A 17,228-nucleotide genomic window follows, 5' to 3' on the forward strand; every position below is an offset into this window, starting at 1 on the left:
TATTTGTGTTTTGTCCGTAAATGTTTACTTTGTTATAGTTAAATAAAAAAATAAAATAAAATACATGTTGCCTGCATATCTAGGTTTTAATTATGCATTTAAGAGTTAATTAAAAAATCACAAAAATATGCATTTATCTTATTTGCTCGTCATTTAAATATGACATTGTGTGATTAATAATTTGTCTTAATATTTGTTAAAGGGTAATTAATATTTTTGTAAGGGTAATTTTGTTTTTATAATTTTAATTAGGAATTTGATAATTAAGGAATAAAATTGGAAATTAAAAAGAGTTGATTAAATGGGCAAAACGGATCTGGGCCAAAGTTTTAAAACAAAATCAAGCCCAAACAAAATCAATTTCCCCACAGCCCAATCCAAACAACCCCATGTCCGGTCCAATTCAACCACACCAAACGACGTCGTTTGGTCATTTTTATCAAAGCCGTTGGATTAAATCAATCCAACGGCTGAGATCCCATACCTTTACCCGTAACCCCTTACCCGACCCATTGCCCCGATTCAGCCCGACCCCAACATTAAACTAAACGACATCGTTTGGCTAAATGAACTTATCCTGACCGTGTATCATGCTTGATCTAACGGTCAAGATCAATCAACCTTTCCCCTATATAAACCTCAAATCCTTACCCCGACCCCCTAACTAAACACCCCCCCTCCTCTCATGTTCATCATCATCTCCGAAAACACACCCCTAACCCTAGCCGCCCTAACTCTCCATCGCCTGAAACCCGGCGGCAACAACGCCGCCGGTCACCACCTTAACACCCTCGACTCCTCACAACCCCCTCTTTACGGATCTGGTATTAGTTTCCTTCGAATCAGATCACATAGTCTCGAATATTCATTTGAAGATTCGAGTGAAACCTGACCCTATCCCAACCTACCTCAAACTCACACCAGTTATCCACCTGACCCTCTTCGTGCCTAGAACACCATTGGTTTGATTCGAATATACCTAGAAGTGTTCGGATTTGAGATCGAAGAATCTGAAACCCTAAAAATTTCCAGTCATGGAATTTGCCCGAATTAAATGAAGGATTGAGGTCTAAGAGACTTTAATCGAGGTATTCTCAATTGAGAATACTTCGAATAAAGTCTGTTCTGCCTCAAAAGGTCCAAATCCAAGTTGACCCTGTGTCCGTGTGAAATTGAAGATTCAGAGGTATTTTCTATTTCTTTTTGTTTTCTACGTGTATAATGTTGCATGTTTCAGTAGCCTGTGTAATTTTTCATGTTTGTTTTATTTGATTCTATGATTCTGTCTCATACATGTTTATTTGATCAGAATTATAGCTTTGTCTTTGTTTGTTGTGGTTGTTTACAATGTGTGTAATCGACTCGATTAAGTTCGTTGATTAGTTATATTATAAAATCCTATTTTTGAAAATGCTGATTGAAATAATCTGTTTATCTGTTTATTAAATTTTTTGTTGACAATTGTTGTAGATAGTCAGTTGATTTGTATTTGTTAGTCAAATCATGCTTGTTTGTAAATCAATGGGTCCGGCAAATGGATGTTGTGTGTGTGTTGATTTCTGAGCATTAAGTTTCAGGGCATTGTCAGTATATTGACAATGATCTTGTGTTTGTTTGATCTTAGTTCAATTTTGAAGTTCAGTTTGAATTGTTATGTTGAATTCGGTGTAATGTTAGTATGTTTTATTCAGGTTCAATGTTCAGTTTGTGAATTCCCTGTTTAAATTCAATTCTTGTCAATCAATTATTAGGAATGTGATATAGTGTCTCAATCATAGATTGCACTTCTTTGTTTAGCACAATCTGCGAGGATATAATAGCTGTTTGATGTTAGGCAGATTAGTTTAAACAATTTTTTTAGCCCGAACAGATTATAAAATCAGTTTTTGTATCAGATTTTGATTTTTTGTATTAAGGGCAGTAATAACAGTAGGATTTTAGGGGTATTTCTGGGATAGAAACAGTAGGAATAATATGTTAGTATTAGTGTGTTATAATGGAATGTAAGTGTCCATTAATTAATGTAATAATGGGAAACAAAGGGTAATGGGATGTGCTGAAAATCAGGAAAAAAGGTTTGTAATGGGATTTAAAGTAGTAAAAGCAGATTTTGAATGGGATTTTCTGATTTTTAAAAGAGAGAGGGGAGAGAAATAGAGGACAGAAAATTAAGAGAGAGGGAAGAAGAGCAGAAAGAAGGAGAGAACCAGATAGAGGGATACAAAATAGATAGATAGAATACAGAGAAGAGAAAAAAAAATCTGAGAGATTGATAAGAGAAGGTAAACAGAAATAAGAAAAAAAAATAAAAAAGAAAGAACTGGACAGAAACAAAAAAAGAAAGAAACTGAAATCTGAAACATTGTCTTCTTGAATCTATCCGGGTTTGTTTGTTAAGATTGTTTTGGTTTAAATCTGAAATTTTTTTTCTTAAAATCCTGTTACTGCTCGTTGGGTTCCAAGGGTCTTGTTATGTTGCTCAAATCTGCTGAGTTATTTGGCATTTTCGGCTGATTTTTGTTACTGCTGCTACTGCTGAAATTTGCCTCATTTACCCTCATTTTCAGGTATATATCTTTAGACTCGTGCTGTGGAAAGTTTCAACAAAAAAAATGAATGAAGTTTGGAATTAATATCATGTCTTCTATTCGTTTAAAGTTTATTAGTTTAAATTGAAGTTTTGTTTCAGTTGGTTAATATAGTAGTATGTTAACATGATGACTATTAGTTAATTATTCCCTTTTGAAATTCATATAAGTGTTGTAATAATGTTATCTATTTCAGAATTTCGTTAAAGTATAAGTTATGTTCGAATTGTCAAGATAGGGAACATGGCAGAAGGTTGGCCATTAATTTTATCTTGTGATATTGTTGGTTAAGTATAGAATAGAATAGGAAGTATCAAGAAGCTACATTACTAGTATATCTTGTCAAAATCCGATTTTGTTTAGATTAATGTAAGTTGTATGTTTTTCATATATGGCATAATAACGGTTATGTGTATAACCATAGGTGAGAAGTGAACTGATATAAGCCGTCACGATGTCGGAATATTATGAAATGGTTCGGATGTATAACTACGTTATATGTAATGTCATTTTATTGAATTAAGTTGTAGAATAATTTTCTCTCTTACCAACAAAGGGTCCTCCTATTTTAATTCACTTCTTCAAAATAGTGTATAAAAAATAATGTCAATAAGCCTTACAAAAGGTACATTTAGTTACCATAAATAGCTTGCATAGGCCAAAAAAATAAAAATTGGCTTGATTATTTATCATGGTAAATAAATTAACCAAACAATTATAACTTTGGACTAAAAACAAGTATATGAGAAGAATATGTGATTTATAAGCACGAATTGCAACATTTTATGTCAAGGATATGTAGAAATAGAGTTCGCATTAAATATAACAATGAAAATTCTTCAGAAACTATTAATTTGTTTATCAAATTAATTCTTTTCCAGTTTTATATGCGATTCGATTTTTGGATATATTAATGTTGTATCCACGATAAAAATGGTATTTTTTTTAGTTACATGTTGTTTGTTTCTTTTTCATATCATTAATTCTTTAAAATTTAAATAGTTTTGAGGTACATAATTCATACGCGTAAAATAAGACTTGCGGTCAACACATAATAACTTTTGAATTCTTTTCAAGAAAATTTAGAGATGTCTAAATCAGTGTTTCTCTATGGCTTTCATATAAAAATAAGTGGACGCAATAAACAATTTGTAGAGAATTTTATCAAGAATATTTTGTGAAATTAGGGATACGTTCGCGTGGCCTAAATTACATTTTTAAGGCAGTTCGGATTATGCGTTCGCGCAACTTTGTGCCAAAATTTTAATAAAAAAGATTCGTCGGAGGATATTAAATTAATTTCATAAAACCCGAGATGTGCGGTTCACTATTTAAGAAAGGTGAATGTTCTTAATTTTAATTTAAGCACAATTTCGAATATCAAATAAATTTTTTATAATAAAAATATAAAAATATTATCAACCTTTTTGTGTACACGTATGCGTGGCACGATTCTCCACAATTATAAAAGGTATATAATACGAATATACGTACGCGTGATTCGTTTATATAATTGTAAACAATCTAAACAAAAGCGGTAATAAAATCGGGCAACAAGAAAAAAGGTATTTAGTAAATCAAGATAATTAAGCCAAATATAAAAATGGTTAAGCGACCGTGCTAGAACCACGGAATTCGGGAATGCCTAACACCTTCTCCCGAATTAACAGAATTCCTTACTCAGGATTTCTGGTTCGCAGAATAACAAACAGAGTCATATTCTCCTCGATTTAGGGATTAAAACCGGTGACTTGGGACGCCTTAAAATTCCCAGGTGGCGACTCTGAAACAAACAAACAAATCCCGTTTCGACTGTCCTTTAATTGGAGAAAACTCCCTACGCCCCTGGCGGGGGCGGAAAATAGAGGTGTGACAGTATGCATGTATGAATTATTCAAAGAAGCATTCTTTCTATATCAAACACTTTGCGTCTCAAAGAAATTTGCTACTATACGAGCTCCATACTTATGATTTTGTGAGAAATGGCTCAAGGTACAAATGCAAATACACCTCGAACACTTGGGGTCTGTCATCGACAGTCAACACATTCGAGTTATCTAAACTCAGATTTATAAGACCTCAAAAGAGGCACCCCTCGACATATAGGCCAAGGCAATTATACTCGGGGATTGGCATTTCGAACAAGTTCAAAATTTTATCGGGAAATAAGTCCAAGAGGCATACTCAAAGGCTACGGCCATATTGAATGCTATGGCCCTACCTAAAAGAACCTAAGGGCCAAAACATTTAGAGTTCTAGACCTTGTTCTCATTCAACTCGGACCTAAGGGTCCCATTACTCCATTGCTCTCGGTCGGAGGCTTCCCTTAGTTGTGTTTGAGCAGCCTCAGCATACCTTAAGTATAGAACAATGGTTTTGTCAGCCGTGACCTTCATCTTCTCTACCTCAGCTCTAGCCTTAGCAAGCTTGACCTCGAGCTCGTCGATCCTTTTGGCCTGGGTCGAACTTTTCTCTTTAGCGCCCCGGAGCTGGGGCCTCAACCAATGCCAGTTTGGCTAAAGCAACCTCTTTCCCCGCAGCAAGGCGGTCCATATTCTCCTTCCACCGATTGCAGTCGGCCTTGATCTGATCGACCTCACCTCGAAGCAACTCGATCCTCTCCAGTTTTTGCTGCAGCTGAGACACTAAAGTATTAGCCTCCACAATTAGGTCGAGTAGACCATACTATTTCAAAATTATAGTTACCTGCTTGTCTAGCTCGGCCTCATCCTTACGAGCCTTGACAGAGTCTGCCCGAAGGTCCCTAAGCTCCTCATCCTTTTGACTGCAAAGGAGCTTCAAAGCGTTTCTTTCATCTGAGGTCTTTTGGAGCTTGGCTTCGCATTGGCTCAAGTCGGCCCCAAACATGACGAAAGCCTACACATATAAAAGGATATCAGTTAGGGTGAAGGGAGAAGAAGAAAAAGAAAATTGCAACAATAGGAATTAATGCTTACACGAGAGAAAAGACGTTGAGCCTCTTCAAAGAGAGTAGATGCATCATTGAGATTGGCGGCATCATCGACCCCAGTAAAGCAATCCCGGAAGGGATCCTCTTCGCTGGGAACTCCACCCAAGTCAGGCGTCTGCAGAGTCGGAGCCTCCCTTATGGCTTCTTTAAAATAAGCCGGTAGAGAGGGAGAATGACGTATTGTCATGGCCCAGAGTGAATCACTCAGGGCGTTTTGTTTAGTACTGGGGATTTCGGAACCCACCCCCTCCAGTGTGCTTGTTGATATCTGAGGAACAATCTCGACCTCGGGTGATTCAGGTGTTCTGCCTGCATTTTTTGTTGAAGCCTCTTCATCACAAGGCTGAGTTTTCGGCTCGGAGGGCTTGGCAACTTCAATCGGCTTCCTGGCTCGAACCACCAGTGCTGAGTCTTTGCCCTCATTGTCTTCTTCTTCTTCATCATCATTCAGCTGGTGGACTGAGTCAATATCCACGGGAATGAGATTCCTCATGCGTATTCGAGATGAGTACTTTTTATCTTGGGGGTCTTCGGGCTTCGAGACCCTTTTCCTCTTATTATCTTTCACCAATTACGGAATCGAGGACTCGGTTTCTTCCCCGGGCGGGACTGGCCTCATTTAAGAGACATCTCTAATGCCTGCATGAAGGATAATTAGGTATGAGTAAAAAACATCTCCGGTAATGAGAAACGCACCAAAAGCTTACAAGATGAACTTACCATGGTGTTTGGCTTCCCATCTGCCCCTCGCCAAGTCAAGCCAGCGGAGCTCATTATATGAGGAGGTCGCAGCTAGTTTCCGAACACAATCTTCGAGGTCGGCAACCTCATGGGGCATCTAAGCGATTGCTGCAAAAAAAGATGGAGGCATCACGCAATGCGAAAATGGAATACAAAGGGCTACTGGAAAAAAACTTCAATGGGGTTCCACTTATCTGGGAACGACAGTTTCTCCTCTGGGATGATGTCATAGGTCCTCACCTGAATGAACCTGCTCATTCAACCCCTATCTTTATCCTCGTTGTTTTTAGCAAAAAAGGCCTTGGTCGAGCGGCGTTGGATCTTTATCAACCCTCGCAAAAGCTGAGGCCGATACAATCGGATAAGATGGTTGAGGGTGAACTTTATCCCTTCGGCCTTTCTGGAGAAGCAAGGGAGCATGATCACTATGCACCAGAATGAAGGGTGGATCTGGCCGATGGTAACCTGGTACCTCTAGCAGAAGTCGATGACAACTGGGTCGATGGGACCCAATGTGAAGGGGTAAGAATAGACACTTTTGAACCCCTCCACATGAGTGGTTATACTCTCCTCGGGGGCAGGGATATATACCATGACCTCATCCCCCCAACCACAATCTTTCTTCATGGCCTCGAGGTGTTTCTCTACTATCGAGAAAATATATCTCGATACGTGATCGCATCGGCTAGAGATCGTGGGAGGATTCTCGACTTTGAAGTCATTCTTTGTGACACAGGGCCGGGGACGATTTCATATAGGGCCGAAGCTTTATCACTGGCCAGCCGGGAAGAAGAGGAGGAAGCTTTTTCCTTTTGAGGAACAATTTTGGATGTTTTCTCCATTGATTCAGGTTAGAGGAAGCGGAAAGAGGTGGAGTTTGATATTCTTGGCACTAAAAGGGTTGGATCAACAGGTGATAGAAGGGGGAGATGAAGAGAAGAAGAGATCAAAAAAGTTTGAAGAAGGAAGCAAAGTTTTTTATTTGAATAAGAAGCCCTCTATTTGTAGGCACGCTATGACGGTTCGGCGGCGCTAGTGGCCGACCGCCACTGGCAAACATTTAATATTTTGGGAAAACAAACTGACGAGATGTTTTGGTCACCTCGAGCACTTACGTCACGGGGATGACATCACCATCAGGGTCTCTGAAAAATCGAGGTTCAAGTTGTTTCTTATTATTTCACTCTAAGAAATGCGGGGACTATCCGTATACAGTTGAAATCAGGTATGCCCGATTTCGTAGATTTGGGAGTTGCTTCGAGAATAAGCTCAAAACAGACCTGGCTCGAGCTTGATGGCGGAGTATAGAACTTGAGGATTGAAGTTCTCGATGAAAACCAAGGCTGAGTATGACCAACCTAGAGATAATAACGTTATGGTTTAGTAACAGAAATAGCGAGATTCCCGCAACGGCTCGAAGATCACGGTGTAAATTTCGAAATTGATTTGTCCTTAGCGGTTAGACAGTTTTCCAATAAGATTCCGTACTATAATTAGAAGTGTACCTTATTTAGAACTCACCTAATAGGGGAGCCTATTCATTTGTAACGCATGATTCATTGATAAGAGAATATACATTCATCACTTTCTTGCCTACTGTTCATCAAAGTTGCCTTATAATTTATTGTTCTTTCTAACCCACCTAGAGGTTATCATAGCTCGAGGTCGAGACTTGACTTTCACACTGGTTTGGCTTACTTTATTCTTCGATTTATATATTTAATTCCTTGTTTATCAATTTGTATTGGATTAAATTTCATATCTTTAAAACCACAATATAAGTTTAATTGTTACTCGAATTTTATGGTAAATAAAAATAAATCTGCAACGCAATACAAATCTCTCCCAAAAATCGGGGTGTCGTTGAGTACATGAGCATCTATACCGTAATACAGTCTACTACAATGTCTAAGGAATAAGAACTGAAATACAGATAAAAATAATGAAGGAGAGTCAAGGCCTGTGAACGCCGTGCATCTACCTTGATAGTCTCCGGAGATCCTAACTCCTCACTCAGCAGCCACCGTGATGGGAAGCATGGCATTTTTGTTGGCTTAGCCTCGGGTCGGGGCGATGGACTACAAGACCATGATATCCTGCTGCCCATCAAAGCGCTTGCTGCTTATGCTATTTGTGTTGCTTGTACTACTGTCAACAAGAGTCCTTTTTGTTTATTTCTCTCCTGTTGTTTTTGATCTCTGATTTGAAACCTGAAAATTCATACTTCTATATGAATTACTTATTACTAATTAAGTCATGCCTTTTTAACATGTATGGTTTAGCGGATTTAGGATTTAAAGGCGACGAGTGCCAAAATTTCCTTTAATGTATACCTTATAATAACTGATATATAGTGTGCACGGTGAAATTAGGGGGAGGGGGGGTGATTTCTCAGTGGCAAAATGCTTCAAAGGGTCACCCCGGAGGCCCGGGACCTCGAGCCGATCATTTCCCTCAAAGTCTATCGACACTTAGCCAAGGATAACATCAACCGATATCCCAACGAACACGGGAAGCCCCCGAAGAATGTATCCAGGGTCGATTAAGTCTATTTGAGCAGCTCAACATCGGCCTACACATACGTCATAAAGCTAGCTGGTTGTCCCATCCTATTTCTTTTATCATGCAACATATCTTGTACTAAGTTGGGGCTCCCCCTCTTATAAAAAGGGGAGTTGTTAACACCCTGTAAGGCAGAGCTCCAACTATTCTACACATTATCAATAATATATCTCTCTCTTTCTTCTCTCTAACTTTCTTGTTCTTATTAGCTCGAGGCCACTTTAGCACTTACTTCTTTCCCGTTTGTTCTTCGTTTATAGCTTGGTATTGGCCATAAAGGGACTTGTTTAATCATATCTTAACTATTATCCCATTCCTGACTATCCCCGATAGCTCGGGATCGAGCCTAGGTATCGACCCTGAGGTACTCCGTCGACCAGTTCGAAGCTAGGGCAGTAAGCCCCTCGGTTTGATTACTACCTCGTTTTAGCTTGCATTTCATCATTAAATTTCATATTCCTAGCATCATTTGCTCTAACAACTAGCAAGAAAATAGATCACATATTTTTAGAATCCCATTTACAAATTTAATTATTGTTACCATTTTCACGGTAAACAGTTTGGCGCCCACCGTGGGGCTAAAAATAATAGTGATTATTTTCTTGTTGGTTCCATCACAAAAACATAAGTTATCTTTCACACTTTTTCTTGTCCAAGATCTCTTGATTTCAGGTCAAAATGTCTGGATCAGTGAACAGAGTCGAGAATGATAACCTCGAAAACCATGGGGAAAATGGTGTGGTTGTTCTGGCAATCGTAACACAACCACAAAATTCCAATGACGCGCCTGGACCAATTCCAGTAGACGCAGATTCACAGGACACACAACAGGTCGATGAAACCTCACACACCGACAGGAGCGTACGGCGTAGCGACCGACAGTAAGCCCAAAGAACCCCAGCCCGGGAAGAATAGGAAGTTAGTCTTCATGTTATTTTTGAAATGTTACAGGCACAATAGTTGCCCATCGCTCAGTTGCAAAGCCATCCCGTCACAGCAGCACCGGAAACAACTCCCCCCGCCGAACTAGTACCCGAGATATCAAGCAACAACGGGTCGGTAGCCGACCCTGCCATAATAAAAATGCTGGAGGACTTCACCAGAAGGATCGAATCGGGCGAGAAAAGTATAGTGTCCAACGATAAAAAAGTCGAGACCTACAACTCTAGGGTCGATCAGATCCCGGGAGCACCCTCGGTCCTCAAAGGCGTGGACTCAAAGAAGTTCATACAAAGGCCATTCCCCGAGGAAGCGGCCCTGAAGCCCATCCCAAAGAAGTTCAGAATGCCGTAATGAACATGTTACTGCCTACACTTGCGTAGTAAAAAGCAACGATATAAAGAACGATGAAATCGAGTCCGTATTGCTGAAAAGATTCGGAGAAACACTCTTAAAGGGAGCCATGATGTGGTATCACAACTTGGCTCCTAATTCCATAGATTCATTCTCCATGCTAGCAGATTCCTTCGTAAAGGCGCATACCGTAGCCATCAAAGTAGCAACAAGTAAATCTGACGTCTTCAAAATCAAGCAAAGAGAGAACGAGATGTTGCAGGAATTCATGTCCCATTTTCAGATGGAACAGATGGAGCTACCGCCGGTCTCCGACGACTGGGCAGTACAGGCCTTCACCCAAGGCTTGAACGAACGAAGCTCGGTGGCTTTAAAATAGCTGAAATAGAACCTGATCGAGTATCCAGCCGCGACCTGGTCGGACGTCTACAACCGATACCAGTCAAAGATCAGAGCCGAGGATGACCAGTTGGGAGCCCCTTCAGGCTCGGTGTACCCAAACAGGCTCCTAGCAAAGGAACTAAAGCCAAAAAAAGAAAGGTATAAACCATACCCCAAGGATAGGAGGAACGCCCCGAGGCGCAACCTACCCCTCAATGATCGGAGGGTGGATCGAGGACAGGATCCTTGAGGGCTCATCAATAGAGCCCAGATCAAACGAAACGTAGTAACAATAGGTGCAACTCACATGTCAGAATACAACTTCAACATCGATGTGTCAGACATCGTGTTCGCTATCAGTAAGATCAGAGACGACAAATGTCCTAAACCGATACAGTCAGATCCTTCGCAAAGGAATTACAACTTAGTATGCGAGTTCCACAACACGCACGGCCACAAGACCGAGGATTGTCATCAACTACGAGAGGAGGTAGCCCGACTGCTTAACAAAGGACATCTCTAAGAATTTCTCAGTGATCGAGCCAAAAATCAGTTCCGAGAAAAGGAGGCAACCAAGAAGAACGAGGTAAGCGAGCTGCAACACGTCATCCACATGATCATGGGGGCGTCGACATCCCAAAGGAACCTGTAATGAGAAGAACAAAAATATCCATCACTAGAGAAAAGTGGACTAGGGGATATATCCTCGAAGATGCCCTCACGTTCAGCAAAGAAGACACCAAGACCCTGTTGCAACCCCACAACGACGCCCTGGTAATTTCCTTCCTTGTAAATTCTTTTCAGATAAAACGTGTACTCATGGATCCAGGTAGCTCGGCTAATATTATCAGGTCGAGGGTAATAGAACAACTTGGATTGCTCGACCAAATCATGCCCACCACGAGGGTCCTCAACGGATTCAACATGGCAAGCGAAACGATGAAGGGAGAAATCATCCTCCAAGTCACCGTGGCAGGCATGACTCAAGACACCAAATTCCATGTCATCGAAGGAGACATGAGGTATAATGCCTTATTAGGGCGGCCATGGATACACTGCATGAGAGCAGTGCCATCTACCCTTCACCAGATGATAAAATTCCCGACAGAGGATGGGATCAAAACCGTCTACGAAGAACAACACGCGAGAAGGGAAATGTTTGCAATACACGACGTAATACCAAGGTTCCTACCTCTACCCCCAAATAAGCCAAAGTGTGAATCAGGTCTCACCCTCGATCGAACTTGACAAACAAAGCGGAAGTTGTACTGCGTCTTCGTCTCAGGCAATTACAACAAGTCAATCCCGAGGCATCGCCAGCACATCTCACTTCAAGGTACGACCATCTTCTTTTTTGTTTTGAATTCAGAACTGACCCTTGCGCAGGCACCCGACCAGAGCTGTCATAGTGTTGGCACTGCCTAAAGATCTCAAGCTCTAAAAATGCACCCGTTGCACTCTTTTCCTTCGACCGAGTTTTTGTCCCAAAAGAAGGGTTTTACTGGCAAGGTTTTTAACAAGGCAACGTCTGCGAGCCGCCTAAGGAAAACTCCGCAAATACTCAAGACTCCTCTGGCAGAAAACCTCTTGAAAAACGAGAGGCGTTCCCCTAGAAAGCTACCCGCTCGAAAGGGTTTTTGGAACACCAAATGGGGTCCCTATAGGGAAGCGACGTACTAGGCCAAACGGTCGAGAAAAAACCGTGCCCCATGTAGTCAGGCTCCCGTCGGCAAATGTGTGTATCATTGTACCAATCAATCAAAGAATATCTTTTGTCAAATACACCTTCGCAAAGTGAGATTACAACTCTCTCACCAAAAAACATCCCGAACATGCGAGACTGACGCCTGTAAATTCACCGCTCAGATGGCCTCCGGGTCGAAAACTCCAAAATCACAAAGCCTTCAGGTAAGCCAATGCGGAAACCACCGAGCGTCTCCAATATTGAGGGTACCTTGAATATTCAGGGATCCCTCCATCAGATGCGTCCCGAAAAGCTCGTAGACTTAGCACCAACAATTTGACACCTGCACGACCCCATGGTCGGAACTCCGGGCTCATAAGGCCCCAACGAGGCAACTCCGAGATCACGAAAGAGCGGCCTCCAAGCCTAAGCAAACTCGATGACTCGGAGACTGTCACCAATCGCCATGCACTGGAAAACACGAAACCATAAGACCCCGAGCGGGCAGACTCGGTACAACCAGATCTATTCTACATAACAACAAAAACTGTAAGACCTCAACAGGCACGAAAAAACTGTAAGACCTCAACAGGCATGAAAAAACTCTAAGACCTCAACAAGCATGAAAAAAACTGTAAGACCTCAACAGGCATGAAACTTTTGTAAGACCTTACTACAGGCATAAAACTCAATCCCAAAGATTAGGCTATACGTCGCATTTGTAAGAATCCCAAAAGGGCATATCCTCGATATAGACGCCTAAACTATCACTCGAGATCAAAAATGGCTTCGGCCGAACACATATGACTACAGTCAATACGGCTGCTCCAGCCAAATTAAAGCGATTCCGGGACGGCCGATTGTTGCTAACAAAATCATAGGCCATTACTTCGAATATACTTCGAAAAGAACCAGTTAAAATAGGCTTCCCTCAACAGGCAAAATGAGCTTCGACCATGTCAGATCCAAATCACAAGGCTTTGAGCTACTCAGTCTGCGAGCTAAGAACCATCTGAGGTGCTCAAACATCGCCGCTAACGACTTGAAATCGAGGTTTTTCTAGAACTGACGACGGGTCAGGCAAAATCATTTAAAAAAGACCTTAACGAGAGGAAAACAAAGCCTACAAAAAAGCCCACGGACAAAAGCGTAAGAGCCATTGTCGCCAGCCAAATGAGCCTCCGGGCCGCACACTAAAAAGGTCTCAACGAGCAAACAACGTAAAAGCCACTATCGCCAGCTCGAAAATTGAAAACTTGAGGATTAAAATGAGCTCGAGTCGTAACCCGATTCGGAGACCGGATCCAAAACAGTTAACTACAATGTGCCTAAGGGCACGACATAAATGCCATTGTCGCCAACCAAATGAGCCTCCTGGCCATGCACTTGTAAGGTCACCTCAACCCGAAGCAGCAAAAACCTATCGTTGTCCTCCCATGCAGGCAGGAGCAAACTTGAGGGTCAATTAAAGCTCGAGTCGCAACGTGACTCGGAGACTGGACCCAAAATAATTGAAACAGCAAATGCCCAAGGGCATGAAATAAGAATAATTACTATTCGCCCACACGGGCATAGAAGATTGAAGGTCAGGCAAGTTCGAGTCAAGGCCTAACTCGGAGACTAAGCCTAAACAGCTGGGCAAAGCACGGAGACCCCAAAGCCTGTTCACATAACAAATCGTACTTAAAAGCCTCCGGGACTGCCTGATTAGTTCCAGACCCACGAGGAACCCGCCAAACACCGAAACTAGACTGCCTGGTCAAAAGCAATACGGAAAAAGATGCAGAAGAAATAAAGCTTCAAGTTTTCTCTTATCTTACATACGCAAAAGGCGTGCTCTCCATCTACAAACATGCTCTACAGGTATTAAATACGAAACGGAAAAAATAGCAAAATCTACACTCCGCTCCAAAGGGCTACGGCCTGCCAGCCTCAGATTAGCTCTCCGTGATGTCAACAAGAAGTGACTGAGCGTCACGCTCATCTGCCCTTGCTCAAGCCAATTCCTCCGAGAGAACGAATCCCCTTGCACCGATCTTCTCGAGTAACTCTCTTCGGGATCTACAACGAACATATTCCTTAATCGTCTTCTCACAGTCGAGGGCCCGCTTCAGCTCGGCTTGGGCATCAGTAGTGTCCTTCATACGAATCGCCATCTCCCGATCAGCCTTGGTCCGGCTTAATGCTGCTCCAGCCCGGGCGTCGATTATCTCAGCCCTGATCTTCCAGAGATCGGACTCGAGTTTCCCGATCATATATGCTCGAACTATAGCGTTGTCACGAGCCAAGTGGAGCTGGGCCTCGAAGGTAGGGACCTTGGCCAAGGCACCTCTCTCCTCCAAAGCTTGAGTCTGCACCTGAGTCTTTAGCTCATCGCAAGCATTCCTGACGCGGTCAGTATTGCCCTTAATGTACTCCAAGGCCTCCGTTCTCTTCTGCAGCTAAGATAGGAAAAGGGGGTTAACCTTAAGGGTCAAAAATAATGAAGCGTGTACTACGAAAGGTTACCTGCTCCATTAAATAGTGCTCGTAGTTCGAGCTCCGGTACGCCTCATAACGCCAATACAGCAACTCAACCTCCTTCTCCTCGCTAAGGAGCCTAAGGGACTCACCCTCATCCAGAGCTTTCCAAAGCCTGGCCCCTTGACGGAGTAGCTCGAACCTGAGCCTATCAAAGTCCTGCAAAAGTAGACTCGATAAGAAAATAAGGACGCAAAATACAGAAGAACTGCGCCTAAACTCACCATGAAGTAAAGTCGGCAGACTTCCTCGAAGTCAAAGCATGCTCCTGTTGATCCTGCCCCTTCGGTCCCAGGAGAACCAACCTCGGGCAAAGCATATTCACTCGGAGGAACTGTCGTCCGGGAATCAAACACTCCGGGAACAGCAGGATCGGACGATGCCCTCTCCTCGAAGGAACGTGCCTGTTTAGCCTGACCAAAAGCTCCATCGCCCTACGAGTGCACATCCCATCTATCGCCATCATCTCCTGGCTCAGAAGCCCACAACTCCTTCCCTTTTCCATAGAGGCACAGCCTCGCCCCGGGTGGATTATCCGATATCCACGAATGCCCACCTAAACATGATAGAAGAAGGCAGAACTGGCAAAGCATGAAGCGCACCGCCTAAATAGTATTGCTCCATTTTTTCAAGCAAATAATACAGGTTCCTAAGGCATAATACCAGCGGTCGGCACCCGAATAGAGCAATGTGTCCATAATCAGCCTCTGACGTCCCCGACAACAGCGACTATGGACATGACCAACCGACACCATGGAATCAAGAAGCCATAATGGCCCCAAAAAATGAGGGGGGAGCTCCCCTCCCCCTGACGGATTAATCCCGATATTATCACTATAGCAGTCGCGAAATTAGAAGATTAAAATGCGGGGAGACGTACATGCGCGTCGATACTAGAAACATAGCGCAGAAAATGGCAACGGCATGAGATAGAGCAACCCCTAGGTGGGAGGAAACAACCTTATGCCATACATTGGAAGAACAACGACGATTCAAAGCCGACCGAAGGCACTAACCAGTAAGCACTACCTCCGGCCTCGAGGAGGCCATACTCAAACCCGAAGACCCCCATCATAGTGAGACGGCGCTCCAGAGGGACAACATCGCCTCCTTCCACACTAGATTGACACGCAACTTTGAAGGTCTCTGCCAAGGGAAACCAGTCTGTGAAGAAATAAGAGTTTAGGAACAACACCTATACAAAGCAAGCTCCGGGTGCCACCCAGGATGGTCCGACTATGAGCAAGCTTCTATCCAGAAGTTGCTTTCAGGAAATCACCAGCGTTCCCCGACCGCGGGCCCCCGAGAAAATTTCTTCTCGAAGGTTAGTGCGAGGCCCGAAAAATAGTATCTACACTTCCACACGAAGTTAGGGTCCCGACGACCCGAGGTTATTGGCCTTATTCGGGTTTAGTTCGAGGAACCACAAAAGTCCCTACATGAAGCTGTTTCCATCGACTGAAGGCCGGAAGGAATACTTGCATCCAAGGTCAGTATTACAGACAACAAAACATGGTCAGGCATTCAGAGTTGTCGTAAGCATAAAGAAATACAACAAGTATCAAAAGAAGGAACCAAGGAAATATCTTTGTATTTATAAAATGTTTGGTTACAAAGACCCTCGAAGGGTCCTTACATATGATTACAAAAGCCTGCAAGGGGATCCTTACGTGAAAATAAAGAAGTTCAAAGGATATGGATACAACAAAAGCCTAAGAAACTAGCATGTTCCCTAAAAGTGGCATCTCCGTCATCATCCCCTCAGGCGTAAGACCTCAAAGACAATATCTTCCAAGTCCAATCCCCTTGGTGACCTCATCTTGATCCTCTCAGAATGGCATCTTCAAAAGGAAGGACATGAAAAAGGAAGGCGGGGGAGAAGAGCAAAATGATGAAGGAGAGGCCGGAAGAGGACAAGAAGTGGCTGGGTGAAATATTTGGCTAGTACGAACTTTGCCAGTACTACCATTTTGAATCCACTCCTCGAGACGTTGCCTTGGCCTGGGAGGCAACAGCCAGCATAGACTATCTCCATACAACCCAGGAATCCAAAAGGCATGTAACGCGCCAAGCCGAGGGAGAAGGGTGAGCAGCGATGTATAATCCGAGCCCCCTCTTGAGCAGCAGTGCATAATCCAAGTATCTCCCAGGGTTGAAGGAAATCGGACCTCTACTTCATCGTCCCGAGCTGACAGCGACTGCAACAATAGCAACAACAACAACAACAATAGCATCACATCGACACAATATCGTCCAACTAAAAAGGGATCGAGAGTTGGGCCAAGGCACACATGATGCAAGACCTTGAGGCCATGTGACTCAAACATAACGAGATAGCAAGGACTAAAGATAGCAGGAAAGGAGGAAAATATGGGTATCAAAGGAAGTTTGAATGAGAAGCCGACCACAAGAAGCCCCATTTATAAGGGGGGCAAAGTAATCGACGATGCCATTATCGCCCTCAAAAAGCGTAACAGCAGGCGCAATC

The sequence above is a fragment of the Nicotiana sylvestris genome, chromosome 6 (assembly GCF_000393655.2).
Source record: "Nicotiana sylvestris chromosome 6, ASM39365v2, whole genome shotgun sequence".
Taxonomy (NCBI): domain Eukaryota; kingdom Viridiplantae; phylum Streptophyta; class Magnoliopsida; order Solanales; family Solanaceae; genus Nicotiana; species Nicotiana sylvestris.